Source organism: Zalophus californianus, chromosome 6 (assembly GCF_009762305.2).
Source record: "Zalophus californianus isolate mZalCal1 chromosome 6, mZalCal1.pri.v2, whole genome shotgun sequence".
NCBI classification, from domain to species: Eukaryota; Metazoa; Chordata; class Mammalia; order Carnivora; family Otariidae; genus Zalophus; species Zalophus californianus.
This window is the reverse complement of record NC_045600.1, coordinates 70,853,414-70,863,908: the sequence shown is the minus strand read 5'-3', so window position 1 is coordinate 70,863,908 and position 10,495 is coordinate 70,853,414.

Genomic DNA, 10,495 nt, shown 5'->3' with positions numbered 1-10,495 from the left:
AGCATAGCAGGGGGAGGAGCAGAGGGAGAGGGAGAAGTAGACTCCCTGCTGAGCGCAGAGCCTGCCACTGACTTGGGGCTGATGCAGGCTCAATCCCAGGACCCTGAGATCATGATCTGAGCTGGAGTCAGACACTTAACCAACTGCGCCACCCAGACGCCCTAGAACTTTATTACTTATAGTTGAACACAACTTGCTCATGAACGCGTCTCTTTGGCAGTGGAATAAACTTAAACTCAACCAACCAAAGTAACTTTCTCATTTCTAGTTTAAAAGTTCTCAGTTCACTCAGTTTTCTGTGAGTAAATTCTCAGTCTTTCAGAGTACCTCATCCGTCTTCTCCCTTCCCTCTCCCCGCTGGACACCTGGGCGTAGGAGATCTTTGGTCCAGGCACTGCCATCCTGTGCGGAAGAATCTCTTCTCATTCCGCCTTTGCATGTTGCGTTTCCCAATAGGCTGAGACACGGCTGGTTAGGCCAGGCCTCTGGGCATGGTGTTTGGATACTAACTCCCAAGCTTCTGGGTGTTATATCTTCTACCTATGATACCCATGGTCTGGAGTGTCTCCTAGGAGAGTGAGGAACTCTCAGCTTGTCTTCTGGCCAACAGCATGGAATGTACAGGGCTTGGTATAAGTCTCCCCTTAGGCTCATCTCTTGGTTATTTGCCATAATCATTACTGCCCAAGCATCTCGCTGCAGTCTAGCACGATTAGTTATATACTGCTGTTAACAAATTATCTCAAAACTTAGTGGTTTGAGGGGTGCCTGGCTGGCTCGGTTGGTAGAGTGTGCGACTCTTGATCTCTTGGGCTTGTAAGTTTGAGTCCACGTTGGGTGGAGATATGACTTAAAAAAATAAAATTAAAAAAAATAATTAGTGGTTTGAAACAACAACAATAATATTTATTATCTCATACAGTTTCTGTGGGTTAAGAATCTGGCAGCTGCTTAGCTAGGTGATTCTGGCTCAGGGTCTCTCAAGAGGTTATGGCCAAGACAAGGGTCAGGGCTGCAATCATCTGAAGACATGGAGGATCCTTTCCCAAGGTGGCTCACTCACTTGGCCCTTGGCAGGAGGCTTTCATTTCTTGCTGGCTGTTGATAGAAAACCTCAATTTCTTGCCACGCAGATGTCTCCATAGGGCTGTTAGAGTGTCCTTACGACATGGCAGCTGGCTTCCCTGGAGCTAGTGATCTAAGAGAGTAAGATTGAAGCCTCCCTCAATGCCCTTAATGACCCACCTAGACTTGGAGGTTCCATACAGTTGCTTTGACCATGATCTATTTGTTAGAAGTGAGTCACCAAGTCCAGGTGGAGGGGAATTTGGCTCCAACTTTTGAAGGGAGGGGTGTCGAAGAATTTGTGGACCTATTTTAGAAGCACCACAAGCTCTGTGCTGTAATTAGGACTTCTCTGAGAGGCTCGTAGTCTGTCAGCTATGCTTGGGGATTGGGGCACAATCCTGCTGATTTCAGATGTATCCTCTACCTCTCTGGGTCCGGGATCTCTCTCTGCCCCTCTAGCTGAGTTTCTTCTCAGAGAAGCCATGCAACATTTATAATCTAGTTTTGACCTCGCCAAATCTCTCTGAGCTCCTTCCCCACACCCAGGAAAACCTGTGTGATGGGCAACTGTTCTGATGTCATATCCTGTTTCCTTTCTATTCTTCGATTTATAGAACAAATTCTTTGGTCAATCTTCCAAGATCCGATTTGTTGGAACACCTAAATAATTTCTTCTTTCAACAAAACTTTGCTCTTGCAAGTGAATCTCCTACTTTCCGGGCTATTCCAGGCTCTTCTCCATTGTGATTTGGCTTTATTTTCAGGAAGATTTATCCCTTTTATGGCAAGGATGGCTTCTTGGCTCCTAATCCCAGCAAAAATCTCAGAATTGGCGGCGCCTGGGTGGCTCAGTCAGTTAAGCATCTGCCTTCGGTTCAGGTCATGATCCCAGGGTCCTGGGATCGAGCCCCGCGTCAGGCTCCCTGCTCGGCGGGGTCAGGGAGGCTGCTTCTCCCTCTGCTCCCTGCTCATGCTCTCTGTTGCTATCTCTGTGTCTCTCTCAAATAAATAAAGCCTTTAGAAAAAAAAATCTCAGAATTGACTCTCATTGGACTGATTTGGTTTGTGTGTCCATCTCCAAACCAACCACTGTGGTCAGGTATGGAGTGTTCTGACTGGCTAGGCTTGGGACATGTGTCTCCTGCTGGACCAGGGTTGGCGGGGGGCCCTGCTCACCGTCCTCCAGTGTGGAACCCCAGCCAGGTCGCTGAGGTATCAAGGGACTCCTCCCCTCTTCAACCACACCCTAGTTATTGACAACCCCTTCTTTCTCTCCTGGCTTTGTTTTTTCTTACAGTGAGCTGGGGACTGGGCAGAGGAGGTTCTGCTAAATCAGATGCACCATGGATTCAGGAAGGGTGGAGTTTCATCAATATCCTCATGGAGGTGAGGCAGGAGTTCCTTCCACACCTTTGTGCCCTGCGTGGGAGGGGATATACATAGGGACAGTGCTAGCTCCCAGCAACCACCTCTTCGTTCCCGGAGGCTGATGGGGAGCAGGTCCTGTCTGAGTGTCCTCAAACTCCCCTCAAACTCCATAAAGTCTTTCTTTTTCTGAGTCCTGGTGATGAGTGGGTTGACTTCTCCTTCCTTCTTAGCCTCTCCTTAACCGAACTAGTTAAGTTAAACTGTCTGCAGCTCTCACAGTCCATCTGACACTTGAGCAGCTAAAACATTGAAATCTGAGCCAGACAACAAGACATGAGAAATTTCTGTCTGCATCTGGGTGTTGGGGCAAATGCAGCTGGTTTGCCCTTCAGGGAGACAACGGTCTCTTCTGAGTCTTTAGCAATCACAAGGATCTCATTCATTGAAATGGGACTGTTTCCCCCACAGCTGCTTCCTGAAACAGCAAAAGGAGCTGAGCATGGTCCCTTTGGGTGGTGAAGCCATCACCACAGGGCACGATGGGAAACCAAGACTTAGGGTGGTGTCCTGGCTGCTCCCCTCAGCTTGGGCACAGGACGGGGGGTTTGCTGGTGACAGGCACCTCTGCCCTTCCCCTCTGCCACCTCTAACTGTGTGAATGTCCCCTGCTTCATTTTGTTTGGGCAGATTTTTGCAACTTCTCTCAGACTTTGGGATGTTACTTGCTAAATGCAATTCATATCATCATCTCACATAGTTTCTTATTAAAATATGGCAGAACCAACCAACCAACCATCCAACCAAGATCTTGATACTGGAGACACAGCAGATTAAGGATCCTAGAACCCTCTTCCTCCCTTTAAAGATAGTCTCCTCTGACCCCAGATTTTGTGGTGACAAAAAGCAGTGTTCCCGGAGGCTCACCCTCTGTGGAAATGCCGCTTTTCTCTGGGGGCTCCATCTTCTCTCTTCTCTGCTCCCCGTGCAGAGCTCTAGATGCCACCATCTTCAGTCAGACCTCTACCCAGACGTCTGTTCCCAGTGGAGCCTTACTCAGGACCCGATACCGTCTCACCTCCAGCATCAGCCCCATCTCCTGCTCTTGGTCTGGACCTACTGGGAAGACCAAGGGCCCCTGAGATCTCTCTGAGTCTAATTTCCAGAGCAGCGAGTGAGAAGTGAAATGAGCTAAGGATTGCCCTCCTATGGGCTCTGCCAGTGCTGGTGTGTGTGTATGTGTGTGTGTGTGTGTGTGAGAGAGAGAGAGACAGAGAGAGACAGAGAGAGACAGAGAGAGACACACCCACAGAAATCAGCCTTTTTGTTAGGCTGAAGGGAAATGTTCAGCATGAACAACAGCTCTTCTTGCACCACCAGAGGCCTCACTAGCCCAGAAATTCCATTTCCTACCCTCTCAAAGGGAGAGCCACCATCTGCAGACAGTTGTCAGCGTTCTTGTTCTGGGCTGTAAAACGGCCATCGGGGACTTTTCCTGGGTTCGTTTCCCCTGTGGCCAACAGTGAAGCAAACAGATATAGGTGGGAAAAGCCACGTCAAGTCAGGGGACAGAACATCCCCCTATTTCATTGCTGGATCACAGATTACTAAACAGGAGATTTGCAACTCTTAGTGGAGTATGAAGAACTTAACAAAGTCTTGTCTGATCAGCAGGGACTTCATGGGAAGATGATCTATGGGACAGAATTCCAGAGAAAAAGCAGGAGGTGGGTAGGCAGCTGAGGGTGAAGGGGCCCAGTATGTGAGGAATTTATTAAAAAAATAAATAAATAAAAATAAAGATTTTATTTATTTGATAGACACAGTGAGAGAGGGAACACAAGCAGCGGGAGTGGGAGAGGGAGAAGCAGGCTCTCCACTGAGTAGGGAGCCTGACGCGGGGCTCAATCCCAGGACCCTGGGATCATGACCTGAGCCACAGGCAGACGCTTAATGACTGAGCCACCCAGGCGCCCCTAAATAAAATCTTAAAAAAAAAAAGGGATGAAACATGAATCTAAAACAGCAGATCTCTCTCCACTGTGGGTCACCTGACCAGTCCGAAGAGTAAAGAGAGAGGTTAGAGCATCTGTTACTTTAATGAGAACTGTGCCGCTTGAGGAAGGGATGGACCATGCTTCGTTAGAGTGGAATTAGAGCTGATGTTTTTACCTCGGGTTTGGAACTAAGCTGCAGTATAGACCAGGCCAGGTGTGAGCTGCACTTCCTTTACTAATAGTGTTTATGCCCAATTAAATCCAGCATCCTGGGGGGAGAAGGAAGATCACAGATAAAGTAGGAAAATTAATTAATGAAAAATTGAAAGGTAAAATATTAAAAGGCAGCAACCCTGTAAATTAAGAAAGGAAATGTCTGGATTGTTGCTTCCAGGCATTAAAAAAATATCCTCATTGGTGATTAACCAGCATAGTCAAAGAGGCTGCTACAGGTAAAAATATGCCCAGGTCAGGGGCGCCTGGGTGGTGCAGTTGGTTGGGCACCTGACTCTTGGTTTCGGCTCAGGTTGTGAGTGGGCTCAGGGTTGTGGGATTGAGTCCCGTGTGGGCTCCATGCTCAGCGTGGAGTCTGCTTGAGATTCTCTCCCTCTCCCTCTGCCCCTCCCGCTCGTGCTCTCTCTCAAATAAATAAATAAATTTTTAAGAAAAATATGGTCAAATTGGCTGAGTGAGGAAAAAGAGAGGACACTGGATGGCAAGAGTTAGATATCAACTAGAAGTAAGGTTACCAAAACACTAAGAGGGACTGAGAGCTACTTAACAACAACAACAACAAAATCCAAACTTTTAATTGCTATGCGTAACACGAATATCACTCAGTGAGTTATCATGGAGTGTGCATATTCCTATAACTGCTCCCCCACTCAGGAACTGAACATTACCAGCTCTCCAGAAGGCCCTCATTCCCCAACCACGTGCCTTGTCCTAAATCCTGCCTTCTCCATCCTCAGCAAAGGTAACTGCTACCTTGACTTTGAACACATACATTGGTTTTGTTAGTTTCTGAAATGGACTAACACAATAGGTCTTTTGAGTCTTGTTTTTTGTCTCCTTCTCAATAATATGCTTGTGAAGTTCATCCATGTTATTGGATGTAACAGCAGTTATGTTTTATTGTGGGGTGTATCCCATGTACTTGTATCATACAGCAGTGGTATTTATTCATTCTACTGTGGATGGACTTTTGGATTGTTCCCAAGTATCCTGTCATTATAAGCATTCTTGTTCATGCTTTATGATGCAGGTCTTTCTTTTGGCTATATTCCTAGAAGTGGAATTGATAGGTCAGAGGATGTGCATGTTTTGTTTCTCATCGGATGCTATCGAAGTGGTTGAGTCTGTTTACACGAACTCCAGCCCTGTAGGAGTGTTCCTGTTGCCCTCCTTGGCAGTACTGATATTATCAGTCCTTATTTGTAGCCATTCTGGTGAGTGTGTAGTGGTATTGCATTGTGGTTTTAATTTGTATTTTCCTGACAGCAAATGAGGTTGGGTGCCTTTCATAATGTTTATTGGCCATTTGGATATCTTGTTTTGTGAATTTCTTATTCAAGTCTTTTGTCTGTGTTTCTATTGGATGGTCTGATTTTTTTCTTATTGCTCGACAGGTATTACTTATAAGTTCTACATATGGGATACAAGGATTTTCCTCTACTCGAGATTTGCTTTTTCATTCTCTTAAAGGTGTCTTTTGATAAACAGAGGTTCTTCTTGTCATCCAATATATCATATCACTTTTCCTTTGAGACAGTAGTTCTTAACTGGAGGTAATTTTCAGATAAAATACAGGACATCTAGTTAAATCTGAATATCAGATAAACAATGAAACAAATTTAATATAAGTATTTCTCAGATAATATTTGGGACACATACTATTTTGCTGTTGTTGATCTGAGATTCAAGTTTAACTGGGTGTTCTGTTTTTGCCCCCTAAATCTGGCAACTGTACCCCCAGGGGACGTCTGACTGTGCCTTGGAGACATTTTTGGTTGTCATAACTGGGATAGTTTTGGCAGTGGTAGTGACATCTAGTGGGAGGCCAGGGCAGCCCCCATAACAAAAATGTATCCAGTTCATAATGTTAGTAGTGCAAGGTGGAGAAACTTACTTCTAAGTTAGTGGTTTTTGCGTGCCTTGAAGAAATCGTTCCAAACCCCAAGGTAAAAAGGTACTCTCTTGTCACATTGTCTAGAAGTTGTATTGTTTTACCTGTCATGTGTGGACTGCCTAGAATAGATTTTTCTGGGTTTGTGAGATGAGGTCAAATTTCATTTTCCCGTGGATATTCACTTGGCCCAGCAGTACGTACTGAAAGGACTGTCTTTTCCCACTGTCCTGCGGTTGTTCTTTTATCATAGTCCATAGGTGCATGTGTCTCTTTCTAGAGTCTATTCTGTTTTGTTGCTTTAATTGATTGTCTTTGCCTCAACATCACATTGTACTAACTACAAGAGATTTAATAAATCTTGATTGCTGGGAGTATTTTAGTCTGGGTTTTCCCAGAACAGACCCTGATACAAAGATTTGAGTGCAAGGAATTTATTTGTGATGTGACTCCTGGAAGCGTCAACAGGGGAGTAGAGAGTAGAAGTAGAGTAGGGAAGGAATGAGGGAAAGAAAATACAGGGTGTGTTACTGAGCAGATCAGCGCTGTGGACACCCAGAGCTTCATGTCACCTGGGACTTTTGGGAGATGGTGTAAGACAGTGCCTCGGAGTTGTCTCACCAGCAGAGTGATGACACTGGGTTAATTACCCACCAATTTCCATCCCTTATGGGGTGAGGCCACTTGAGGGGCCGCTTCTCATCTGCTGTGTGCCCTGGCTGAGCATGCTCTTACTCCAGAGAAAGCTTTTAGGGAAAGAGCTGTGGATGACCAGAGTGAGAAGCCTTCTGTGGAAGCACCCTTCAGTGAGCAGTGATGGAGTAGGGACAGTGTCAGTTCGGGTCCCCTCCTGCCCCACATTGAGTTCATCTCACCTTGGCATTGATTCTTCAAGGGAGTGGTCATTTCAATTTATATAAAAAGTACATATATATATATATATATATATATTTGGTAACTATCTATAAGAGATATTATTTAAAAAAAGATTTTATTTATTTATTTTAGATAGAGAGAGAGAGAGAGAGAAAGAGAGTGAGTGGGAGGGGCAGAGGGAGAGGGAGACAGAGAATCCCAAGCAGATTCTGCGCTGAGCATGGAGCTACATGTGGGTCTTGACACCATGGCTCCGAGATCACAACCTGAGCAGAAACCAAGAGTCCCACACTTAACTGACTGCACCACCCAGGTGCCGCATATAGGAGACATTATTTTAAGGTACTGTCTCCCACCACCGTGGGAGCTGGCAAGTTTGAAATCTGTAGGTCATGCCAGTAGGCTGGAAATTCAGGTAAAAGTTGATGTTGCAGTCTTGAATCTGAATTCCTCAGGGCAGCCGTCTAGAAACAGACAGGTTTTCTCTGTTGCCATCTTGAGAATTCCTTCGTTGGGAACCTGTCTTTGCTCATAAAGCCTTCACCTGTTGGGATGAAGCCCCCCTGCATTATGGAGGTTTACCTAGAGTCTACTAATTTAAAAGATTTTTTAATAAAGATTTTATTTATTTATTTGAGAGAGAGAGAGAATGAGACAGAGAGAGAGCATGAGAGGGGGGAGGGTCAGAGGGAGAAGCAGACTCCGCGCTGAGCAGGGAGCCCCATGTGGGACTCGATCCCAGGACTCCAGGATCATGACCTGAAAGCAGGTCATGAGCTGAAAGCAGATGCTTAACGACTGAGCCACTCAGGTGCCCCTAAAAGATTTTTTAAAAAAGGTTTTATTTATTTATTTGAGAGAGAGAGAGAGAGAGAGAGAGAGAGAGAGAGAGCACGAGCAGGGGGGAGGAGCAGAGAGATAAATAGACTCTGCCCTGAGCAGGGAGCCCAAGGCAGGGCTCGATCCCAGGACCCTGAGAGCATGACCTGAGGGGAAACCAGGAGTCAGATGCTTAACACACTAAGCCACCCAGGCGCCTCACAAAGTCCACTGACTCAAATGTTAATCACTTTGTAAGGACAGGCTACAGTCCCTTCAGTGGCAGCTGGTCCTAGGGTTATCATGAGTAGTTGTCTACCTCCTCTGTCACCTATCCCCCATCCCCCGCCCTGCTCCACTCCATGGCCAGCTCTTCTGTTGGTTTAAATTGTTTACCCACTAGGGTAACCCAGACCTTTATCTCTGAGGTTCCTGGGCTTTTTTTTTTAGGGTAGAGTTGCTACAGCTACATGTTTCCATTGTCACTTGGCATAGAAGCCCCAAGGAGTGCCTCATACTCCTCCCTGCCCTTATTATGTGGCAACAACTCTATCTTTGTATAATAATAAGGGTGAGTTATCCATGTCAGTGGGGTAAGTTCACTGTTGCCTAGGGATTCACTCACGATCAAGACAGGCTTGACATGACAGTTGGCAGCCATAACTTTAGATTTAGTGGAACCCTTACTATATCCTCTGTTCTGGTGGAAGCAAGTCCCCCAGTCTATGCCTGGGAACCAGGGCTTTTAATTCAGTTGGTGTGATCACAGTCACTTGATGTCCCAAGATCAGATACTCGTGTCTATTAGGGTCCTTCCACAGTCTGCAGCTCCTGTCCCGCAGCTACAGCTCGAGCTAGTGGAGGTGGAGCTTCAGCTCTCCTTCTGTGTTCCAGTAACCGTTCCTTACCCAGCCCCCTTCATGCCAAAGGGACAGTGGTGGCCTCACACTGTTGCCAGCTCTGGGATGCATGACCACCCCCTATTGGTTTCCTGTTCCCTTTGCACAAAGATCCTCCATTGGACTTTTCCTAAATTACCCTGCGTGATTGTGCCATCTGTCCCTGCTGGGACCTGACAGACAGACCCTTTGACGATAAAGGCTCAAAGAACACGTTGATGTAACTGTTTCATGGCCCAGAGGTGGGGCTGGTAGTGGAAAACTTGCAGTTGGTCATGCTGCACTTTTCAGAGCCTGCAAGCCCAACACAGGTAAGCTCATGTGTGAGACAAAAACCAGAGAAGATTGTCATCAGGAAAACCATCACGAAAACTAGCAAAAATCTCAGCTTCCTGGCTACCCTACCCTCATCCTAATTGATGAGGAAATGAGCTCAAAGTAAAGCAGCCAATTCCTCTTCTGGGGAGCCATGGTGTTTCCTGGCCCTAAAGCCACGTAACAGAAACAAAAACACAAAACTCCAAACACTTAAACTAACCAAATAAATTGAAAGTACTGAAAGGTTGAGTAAGGACAGAATCCTTTCATCATTTAATCAAAAACAAACACTCAGTAGGGGCACCTGGGTGGCTCAGCCAGTTAAACGTCCGACTCTTGGTTTGGGCTCAGGTCATGATCTCAGGGTCCTGGGATTGAGTCCTACGTTGGGTCCACACTCAGTGGAGAGTCTGCTTGAGGTTCTCTCTCTCCCTCTCCCTCTGCCCCTCCCCCACTCATTCTCCCTTTCTCTCTCTCTCAAATAAATAAATCTTAAACAGACAAACAAAACATAGACTCACTAAATAGTGGCCCCAGTCATAAATCGCATAATCTGGGCAGAGATCTGTTAGCTTCTTCTTAATCTCTTGTGGCCTGGTGGAGGGATGTTCAGTCAAGGGATATTTTACAGTGAGAAGAGGAAAAGTCCAGGGTCTTCCCAGGAAAAACAAATCCTGCATTACATTACACTGAAGTTTTGAATTTTCCCACATGATTGAAAGTTTTTGAAAACAAATTTTTAATGAATTCTAAATATTCAATCTTGTGAATTTACCATCTAAACTTGGCTCTGCGGCCGGGATTCCAATTTTTCAATTATTAACGATGCTGAGATTAAAATCTTCATTCACGAATCTTTGTGTAAGACATTATCTCTGATTACTTCTTCAAGACGAATTGCTAGAAAGAGTTTCCTTGGGGCGGAGACTCACTCTGCCCTCAGAAACCAGGAGAGCTATCAGCCTCAGGCCCCCATTGTACCTGTCCCTGTTCTCTTGCCCTGGCTTCTTTCCTCCAGCCAGTCCCTC